Raw genomic sequence first — 9,600 nt, 5'->3', positions numbered from 1 at the left:
CTGTAGAATTCCTAAGTCTATCCCTGAACCTCATGTAAACCTTTGGCACTGCGGTTTTGTTACATGCTGTGTGAAGAACCAGCTCCTTTTGTTTGTTTGGTGGTCCCCTGTCAGCTTCATCTGGCTCCCCACAGTTTATATGTTAGAAGAAGCAGTGAGTAGTTGATCCCTATTTATCTTTTCCATAGGCCTTATTTGATTAAACCCTATGTCTGTCATTTTCAGACTGAAAAGTTCTTGCATACATGATCAATCCCTACATAGAAACCATTCCACATTTTTCATCATCCCCGTTGCCCTTCTCCCTTCATTCAGTTCTTTTTTAGTCTCTTTGAGACAGATGAACAGACTAGTTCTGAAGTTCAAGAGTTCAATTAAACTGCAGTGTTCTACAAAGGGAAAATGAAAGAAACCAAGTCACATGAGGGTCTAAAATCCCTCATCTCATGTCTGCTTGTTTCAGCCTGCTACAGTGTAAAAAGGAGGACAGCTTGGGGATTAGTTTAGCTTAACATTCAAACCATAAAAATAATAATTAGCTTTTTTTTCCCTCAATGCCACTGTGTGCTCCAGCATTTAGAAGACTTTGTTCCAAATGTCACTGTGTTGTTCTTCCTTCGTTTACTCCGGATGCTCCAGAATCATAGAAATCCTCATGTGATGCAACTACCTTGTAATCCTTAAACCATAGGTTGTCCTCTGTCTGGTAGAGCTTGGTGTGTATTGCTGGTGCTTAAACCATTAAAACTCAAGTATCCTTTAAATATGCTGGTATTTTGTATTTTATGAAAGGCGGTTTTAATTGTGTATGTTATTTTTTCTTTGTAGATTTGTGTCTTGTTATGCCTATTTGTGTGGGAAGCATTTAGTTCTCAATAGTATTGAATGGTATCTTTTTAATATCTGTTCTTCCTACACACAGCAAATTTGTGACTACTTTTTTCATTATTTCTGTTTTCCTGCATTTTGAGTTTCTATGTATTGACCACGTTGTGTGGTATCCAACCACAATATTACTGAAACTATTGCTGTAGCTCTGCTGCCTTGGTTCCCCTCTGTATTAGCTGGATGTACTTCACGTTGGCATAGGAAAATGTTTACTATGTGCTGTATATCCTGATACAGAGTGCTGTGTTTCGGGACATTCTGAGGTCTGTTACTGAGTGAAAAACAGGCTACATAGTAGGGAAAAACATGGCTAGGGCTCTTGCTAGACACTCTTGCTGAGTATCAGCTGATCAAATTATTAGGGGGTCCCCCCCATGACAAATCACAGATCTAGTCACAAACTTTATCCAAGTTCTAGTTCTCTGATTCAGGTTTTGAACAATGTTAGGCTGAATTTATAGTTTAGGAGGTTTGCTAGGTTATTGTTTATCATCATGTAATACTATCTTCTGTACAAGGTTATACAGATATTAAGACAACTCTAAAGTATATAAAAACAGAACTTAAACAGACATTTAAACAGAACTTAAATTTTGAAAATTGCTAGCCTTTCTATGTTATCTGAAAACAGTCATCTTCTATAAGCGCAACAGAAAAAAAAATTAGTACTGTCTAGCAGCTTGACAAAATGAGGAAATATCCAATAAAATAGAGTAAGATAGAATCTTTGAGAGAATTGTTTTCTCCAGCTAATTAAAGCATCTTTGCAGCCCACAAACACAGCAAAACTGTTTTCATGAGTTATGTTAGGATGAGGTCCAAGTAGAAGAGTCGAAATTGCCTCATAATGGTACATCCTTTCACAGGAAATCATGAGACCAATTTATCTGCCACATGAAAGCTCATATAATTCTTGCTTTCAGCAGAAAATTTTTTATGTCACATGATAGCAGTACCCATTTTCTATACTTCTTCAGCTTGCAATTGGAGCAGCTTCACTTCTAGCTGCCAAACACTGATAGCCAAATTACTTTCACCATATCATGAAGAAACTCTTAAGAGTGTTATTCTAGTAACATATTGGCAAGGTAGCAAGGCATCAACATTTAAAGCATCTCAAGTTGTTTATAGCATGTTAATTTTTTTAAAAAAAAAGGTTGTTCTACTAAATCCATTTTCTCAAAGTCCAGACAATCTTTGTCAAGCTCCCTTTTTCTAACATGTCCATAAATGCCTCTAAAATATCATTTTGCAGTTTAAAACACGACAGATTAGTTCACTGCCCCCTGTTCAAAATGCCCTTCACTCAGTGTTAATCCCAGAAAAAGCTTAAATGAAATGGTGGAATTTTATTAGAATTCTCAATTTTATATTCTCCTTGTATTATTTGCCCAATAGAACTATCAGAATAACTGTCCTGATCTAAGTTTCATTCTAGCTATAATTTGAACAAAAGTATTAGAATAATAACCTTCAAAAGTCCCTTCCAACCTTAATTTTCCTATAATTATATTTTTGCATGGACATGATTGACACCGCCTGACACAATGCTACTTACGATGCTGCTGATTAAACCATTTTCCCATGATTAATCATTCCCAGCTGCCTGTATCCCTCAGTCTAGAAGGGAACTATGTCCTTACAGGACTTGTCAAGCAACACTTTTTAACTGAACATGCCCAAGGGCTGGGACAGTAAGCGCCTGTGCACAATTTAGATGCATTTGTAGACTATCTATCTCTTTCGTTGGAAAGTGATACCAGCCAAACAGCAGATCAGGCATTTATTTTCACACGCACTGACAGTTGAAACTCAGATGTGAACAATTCATTTTGTTAATCTTGTTAATTTTGTTTGGGTTTTATGTTAATTAAGAAACTTCCGTAAAATTTGGGACTTTCTTATTTGGTTCTTAACCATAGTCAGTTTTCCTACTCATATCTGGTTTTTAATGTGTTAATCTAAATTTAAATGATAGAAAATTAGTGGGTTACATCTCCAAATCTAAGACTGTTTGCTTTGTAGATGCCTCTTTTAGTGGGATTGGATGCATGTTTCAGATCCAAAGAGCCATGAAGAATAAAAAATAATCTTTACATATCCCTTAAACTCAGTTAAACTCTCATCAGTTCATTTTTTTAATGCACCCACTCAAGAGGAACTCTCGGATTCTTTCTTACAGGCTGAAGGGAAGTCTCTCAGCAAATACGATCAGTCAGATGTTTTTCCATCCTTCAGTGTTTGAACAATTTAGCACTGAAAATGAGTGACTGAAGCCTTAATGAGACTAGATAAAGACCAAAATCCCCCTCAACAAATTACTAAATGACTGACATCAGTTTCAGTTGTTCTGGACACACTTCTGCTTCCAGAAATGGATTCACTTTTGTCCATAATCAGTTGGATTTAGTAGCAGTAGTGTTGTGTCTTTTCAGAAGTAACCTTCAGCTAGCAAATTTCCTAAGCCCTGTATTTCTCGGCAACTCCCCTGACACCCTGCCCAACTGGGATACCAAACAAGGTGTGACACCGGATGAAATAGCTTATTAAACAGATGAATAGTGGTCTCCTTGCCTTTTCATTATATGTGAGCTAGAATCCTGAAATGCTGCTGTTTGACTCATGCCACATGACAAACAAGATTGCTTTTGCTTTCTTTGACAAGTATGTCACTGTGCCCTAGCCACTTTACAGTCTTGTAAGACACAGTAGCTTTACAGTAACAGTATGCTGAACTCTGCTTTTTCTCCAAATCTTTTCTTCACCCGAAAAGTATCTTGCCTGCAGATCAAAACTACCTTGTTAGTTTTTTGTCTCAGAGGGTGCAAACAGTTTCTCTGCACAGCAAAAAATGTCAAGTTCTACCACTCACACAACATGCTGGGAAGTTGTTGTAATTTATGGGAACTTGTGCAAGACATAAACTGTCCCTGAGGGTTCAACCTACTCAGTTTTCATCACAACATAGATTATATTTTCAACTCTTATCCTCATACATTCAGCCTACACAAAACTGTATTTCCTCTTTCCATCTTCTCGTGCTGCCTTTTATTTTTAAATTCCATGTTTTGCTTAGCTTCAGTTTCAAAATTCTTCATGTATCCAATCCCAAAACACCAACTATGAGTAAATCTTGAGTAAAACTCCCAGTACCTTAAGTCCCCACATTCTTGCAAAGAATTTTGCACTCCCGGATTCTAACAAAATTTTCTTTGACTGAGCAGGAATTCTGCAATTCAGCTTGTTAGCTACTAGTTCCTCACAATTTACTATGAAGCTCTATTACGTGGATGGTTTACAAGCACAAATTGATTTGCTTTAGCAAAATGTGAGCCAAAAGAGTAACATGATCCCTACTGTGCAGATTAAAGGTTTGAAGATAGGAGAGATGACAGTGACGGGATCTATTAATTCTGGATATCCTACCATGGGGAATGGCTACGCTCTGATGTTCCAGGTTGATATTCATGTAAGCCTGCGTTTCCGTACTCCCGCTATCCAACTGCCCTCTTCCCTTCTTTCTGGCCCTTTTCTGCACTGTAACGAAATTCAGCCTGAAAGAGACTGAAGAACTGATTTCAAGCCTTGTTCCCTGCCTTAATGCTAGTGAGCAGCAGCATGTAGAACAATATGGAGCAAATGTGAAGTGCTGAGGAAGCAGGCAGAAGGGAAAGGAAGGGAAAGTATCTTTGCAGCCCTGGTTCATTGTACTCTGGGACTGTGCTACTGCACTTATACACAAGTACAGCTTAAGTTTAAAAAGTGTTGTTTAACAAGTGAAGTGACTTTCTAAAAAGTCTGCTAACCTGTCCAACAGTGGATTTAAAAAACGTCTTTGCTAAAGGTAAGAAATCAATATGCTCCATTGGCAGTACAGAAGTGGAACTCTCCTCTGGCTAATGTAACAAAACTGGGCGAAAATTGAACCAAATGTATGGTATATTTATGGAACAGTCTATATTTAAAGTTTTACTCTGAAGAAATATTATTACATAACCCAGTGCTGCTGTTAAGAAATATTATTACATAACCCAGTGTTGCTATTTAAAAAAAAAAAAAGCCTCCTTCAAATGCACACTCAGCTTTTAAGATAAATACGTGTTTATGACCTTTCAGGTCAGCTGCAACTTGTAAGTATTATTACAGGTCAGTCACAATTGTAGTAAACCCAAAATACATTGTGTAGGTATGACTGGCTTCAGCTGGGCCTCAAAAAATTCTTAAGAAGGGATTAAACTTGCTTTTTGCCTCTTGAGTTGAGTTTTAAGGGCTGATATTTGTTTAAAAAAAAACACAAGCAATTATCTTGATCTGTAGACGGTGAAGTAAAATCATATTGGTGCTGTATGATTTCATTTTAGTGCTGCTTTTCCAAAATGAAGTCATGTTTAAACAATGGCCTGGATTCCTACTGGTGTAGGAAAACTTAGAAAGGTAAATCTGTTGTGTCAAGGAGCACTGGAAATCGTTGTGGTACAGACAGAAGAATTACTAGGGGAAAAAATTTCCCAGCTTCTTTAAAAAAATTTGTATTCTCTAATGAAGCTTGAAATTGAAGAAGTGTGCTTTCCTGTATGTGAACTTTATGGAATCGGACTATTTGCGGCAAACTAAAACAAAATGTATCACTCTAGTCTTCCCAAGTTCCTTATACCTGTGTACACGTTCATTTTTATTAATGCATAGGCCTATGGAGGTTTCTGGGTAGGCCTGACTTCTTTTCACAAGTTCCTTCCTGGCCTTGGGCACAAGTTCAAAATTGTGCATATGAACATAACTTAAATAAGTTATGGGCTGGTCTGTGATGTTTCAGGGTTGGAAGGAAAGAAACATCACAGATCTGTATTATAATATTTTCCAAAGACAATTTTTGGGAATTCAAAAAGAGATGTCATACTGATGTCTGCAGGAAAAAATGAAATGGGTAGCAGATGCTGTCTATAGACTAAGTAACAAGGAAGATGATTAAAGAAAATCACTGGAAATTGACCCAAATATTATTTTTTTAATACATGATAATAACCACCTTATTAAATCTTTTACCTTCTTTCTTGTATAAGAAGCTTCTGCAAGTGTTCATATTTCACTATTCTCATTTTCATTAGGGTTAGATTCTGGATCTGAAGGACAATTTGTATTGGTGCAAATTCAAATGCAAAAATTAGGACGGCTGGTAAAATCTTGTGAGGTGGTAAAGTTAGGATAGCACATTTCTGAAAGATGTGACTGATGATGACTGTGTTAACAATCTGAACTTATTCTGAACTTGGTAAATTCCTGAATGAAACACATTAACAATGGGGAAAGTGCTGACACAGGCTTCTGCCTACAGTGTAGATCTGTGACAACACTTTGGTTGTCTTCACATCTTTCTTTGAAACTTGCTGTTTTTCTACTAGTGTGTCTAGCTCAGCACAATCATGTTTGGGGGTATTTGAGCCAACGCAAACACTACTTAAATGGTAAGGATCAGAGGCAAACAGAGAATTCTGTTTCATCAAATAAAAGATCTTTAAGCAAATATTAGATTTCTGGAAAGGATTATGTCTTTTAAATAACCAGTGTGCAAACTCATATCCAGTTCATGGGTTTTGTCAAGTTGCCAGTGCAAGCCCTCAAGGAGTCTTAAACAAAGATAATGTTACTGATATTGTAGTTTCCGGTGTTTAATATAGTTTATTTCTGGTGTGTTTTTTTGAAAGAAAAGTATTTCCTTAGAAGACAATTATGCACATTTAAAAAATTCTCTACAGTAGTAACAAACTGGCCTCTAGAGTATGGATAATGATGTTTTTTCACCTCATATATAAGTGAAAAAGGTACAATACTGCTTTTATCAGCAGTTTCAACTGTAACAACTTCCTTTTTCATGTCTAGGTAGCTTTGGATACAAAACACATGAAGGAAGCAGTATATAGCATCACTTTGTATAATAATAAGCTTGCTGGCATTTTACTGGCAGTTCAGACTTGTAGTTGGTTCTGTTATTTCTTGAATTTGCCTTGGATGATGAATAGAATTCTGTTGTGTGGCAACACATGGCCATGTTCTGGAATTGCTGTTAATCTACAAAGCCCTGCTGCCAAGTCATGCTTTGCAGCAGAGAAAGAGCTGGATTGCCCTTCTACCAAAACAGCACTTAGAAATAGTTGCAGTGACTTGATTAATAGCAGGGTATCATTAACTGTAAAGTAATGTTAAGGGACTCTGAAGAGTGTCATAGTTCCTCCTGTGTGTTGGTGCAAGTGACAATAGGCCCAGGTACTCAGTGTAAAAACAGAGTAAACAAATTTGCTGTGCGTATTTGAACAACCTTACAAAGGCAAAGAGCTTAATTTACTGTGATTTTGAATGTGAATGGTCCTATCTCCCAAAAGGAGACAACAAAAGAAATAACTATCACACAGCACTTGATTCATCAGCTGAAAGGCCGTTACCTGAAGAGCCTGCGCTTGCAGAGCAGGAGGAACAGCAATTATGTGCTTAGCAGGCTTTCCCTGAAGAACAAGATGGAAGGGCGTTTAGTGAAGTGTGAAGATACTCTCAGCTGCCAGAACAGCACAGAGATTTGTAACAGAAATATTAAGATTGGTTTGAGTTGAGTATGGAAATATCTGTGTGTGATATCATGAGTAGAATCAATAAGGCAAGGGTTGCAAAAATGACATACATGTGATAATCAAGGACACCAGTAAGAACAATCAAAGTGGTAAATGATGACAAAAGCAATGTTTACATCAAGACCAAAAGGCCTGTGCTCTGAGAGGCCTACAGCAGAAATGCCTTATCAGCAGAAGACCTGCCTTCTGGTAACAGGCAGATGGCAACAAGTTTACAGTAAGTCATGCAGGCCATTCCTCTTAGCTCAGCAGGAAGAAAGAGAACAGGTAGAGAGCTTACCCAAAAATTTACAGAGAGTGAAACAAAAGATTGAGACAAAAAATCACATCATAATAACTCACTCCTAAAAGGCATAGAAAATCTGTGTAAAAACTGCTTTGCTGCTACCCAAGGGAACTCAAGAGATGTAGTGAAGACTTGAGAGCTGGCATTCCTTGAACCTCATGTCATAGCACAAGTGATCGTGGTCTGACTATTTGGATACGTGCGTTTTGGGGCTTCTGAGTACAGGGGGATGAGAAAATGACCATGAGTGACTGAAAGCAGTTTCCCATAAATATTGTTTTACCCTTCCATAAGGTCTTCCACTGCATTTTGTAACATTTAATTCCTATACCAGGATCAATGTTGCAATCAGTTTTACAGTCATACTTGCATAGCCTGTAGTTTGTTTTAGTAGGAGGTCATTTCAAGTCAACACTTGCATGGTGACTAAGCACCTGCTCTGGGACAGGCCTTTGGGTTTGCTGGATGTTGACACCTTCCCACTCACAGTAAATATAAAAGGTGTGGCAACTGTCTTCAAAAAAGCAAGTCTAGATTTAGACTTAGCTTCCTTCAGTGATTTATTGCATTCTTCCTCTGTCTTATTTCAGGATGAGGAAGACATGTCCTCCTCCATCCATGTCAATGCCAAGCCACTCCCATCCACTTTTCTAAACTCCTGTCAGTAGGCTGTGTGTGTGTTTTACCAGATTCTGCCTTCATGCACAGACCTTTTTGACAAGTCTTTCTGCAGGAATTGCAAATGTTGTTGAATACTGAATTTACTGAGGCAAGAACAGCTTCTATTTTATACCTTACAGTGCATATAGCTGATAGGAGTTACCAATTCAATGAGAAGTAGTTTTCTACTTATCTCTCACTCCCATGTCTTCATTTGTGACATTGTTCATGTGTATTCATATAATTTGTGTGATATTGTTCACACTGTATTAAATCCTCAAGGTAGGAATATTTCTGAAAATTAATAGACATGCTGAGAGATGTAGGAAGCTGTGAAGCAGACACCGTAGTTACCCTTGTTGCAAAGCAATCCTACCAGAAGTAGTTTTACCTTGAGCATGAACTGATAACGCCTGGCTCAGAAACTGTGTATGCACAGCTCTAGATATACGAGTGAACCAAGGAAACCTTCTCCTGCCCATCAGCACTATCATGACTGATCACGAGATGTGATTACACTGGTTCTGAGTACCATTTTTTTCCCCGTTTAGTTTCTGCTTCTGTGGATACCCTTCTTCCCCTCCTCCACAACCAGACACCCACCGTGTACTTCAAACCGAGCACATAACTCCTAGTAACTGGTACTGCTGAAGCACAAAGGCTTATGTCCCTTCTGGTTTTAAATGACAGTAATTACAAGTCTACCTGTTCTTGTTACGTGCATAAAGGCCTAATGATTTTTTTTGAGTATTGCCAAATGCCAGACTTCAATCATACTCTGCACCAATTAGCTGTCACATTAGTCAGGCATGACTATGCCCATAAGCCTTTATATCGGATGCCCAGTCCCTCAGCTGTGTAATGCTAAAATTCCCAGCTCCGCAGAGTATTTTTGTTTTTCCTTAAACCGTTCTGACTGCCCCCCTTATGCACTACCCGGTTTTACGCACAAGCTTTACAGCAAACACACCCCTTACTTCGCAGTTAGAAATCAGCAGGATCACGCAGCTGACGAAGCGGCACTGTGAGACAAACGCTCTGCTCCCGCAGCTTTCCCTCCCTGACTGCCTCCTGCCAGCCACCACCGGAGGCCTTACCGGGGCCTGCGGGGTGCCCTGCCTCTCCACTCTGCCTCACACCGGCCGG

This window comes from Chroicocephalus ridibundus, chromosome 4 (assembly GCF_963924245.1).
Source record: "Chroicocephalus ridibundus chromosome 4, bChrRid1.1, whole genome shotgun sequence".
In the NCBI taxonomy this organism is placed as follows: Eukaryota; Metazoa; Chordata; class Aves; order Charadriiformes; family Laridae; genus Chroicocephalus; species Chroicocephalus ridibundus.
This window is presented reverse-complemented; position numbering follows the sequence as displayed.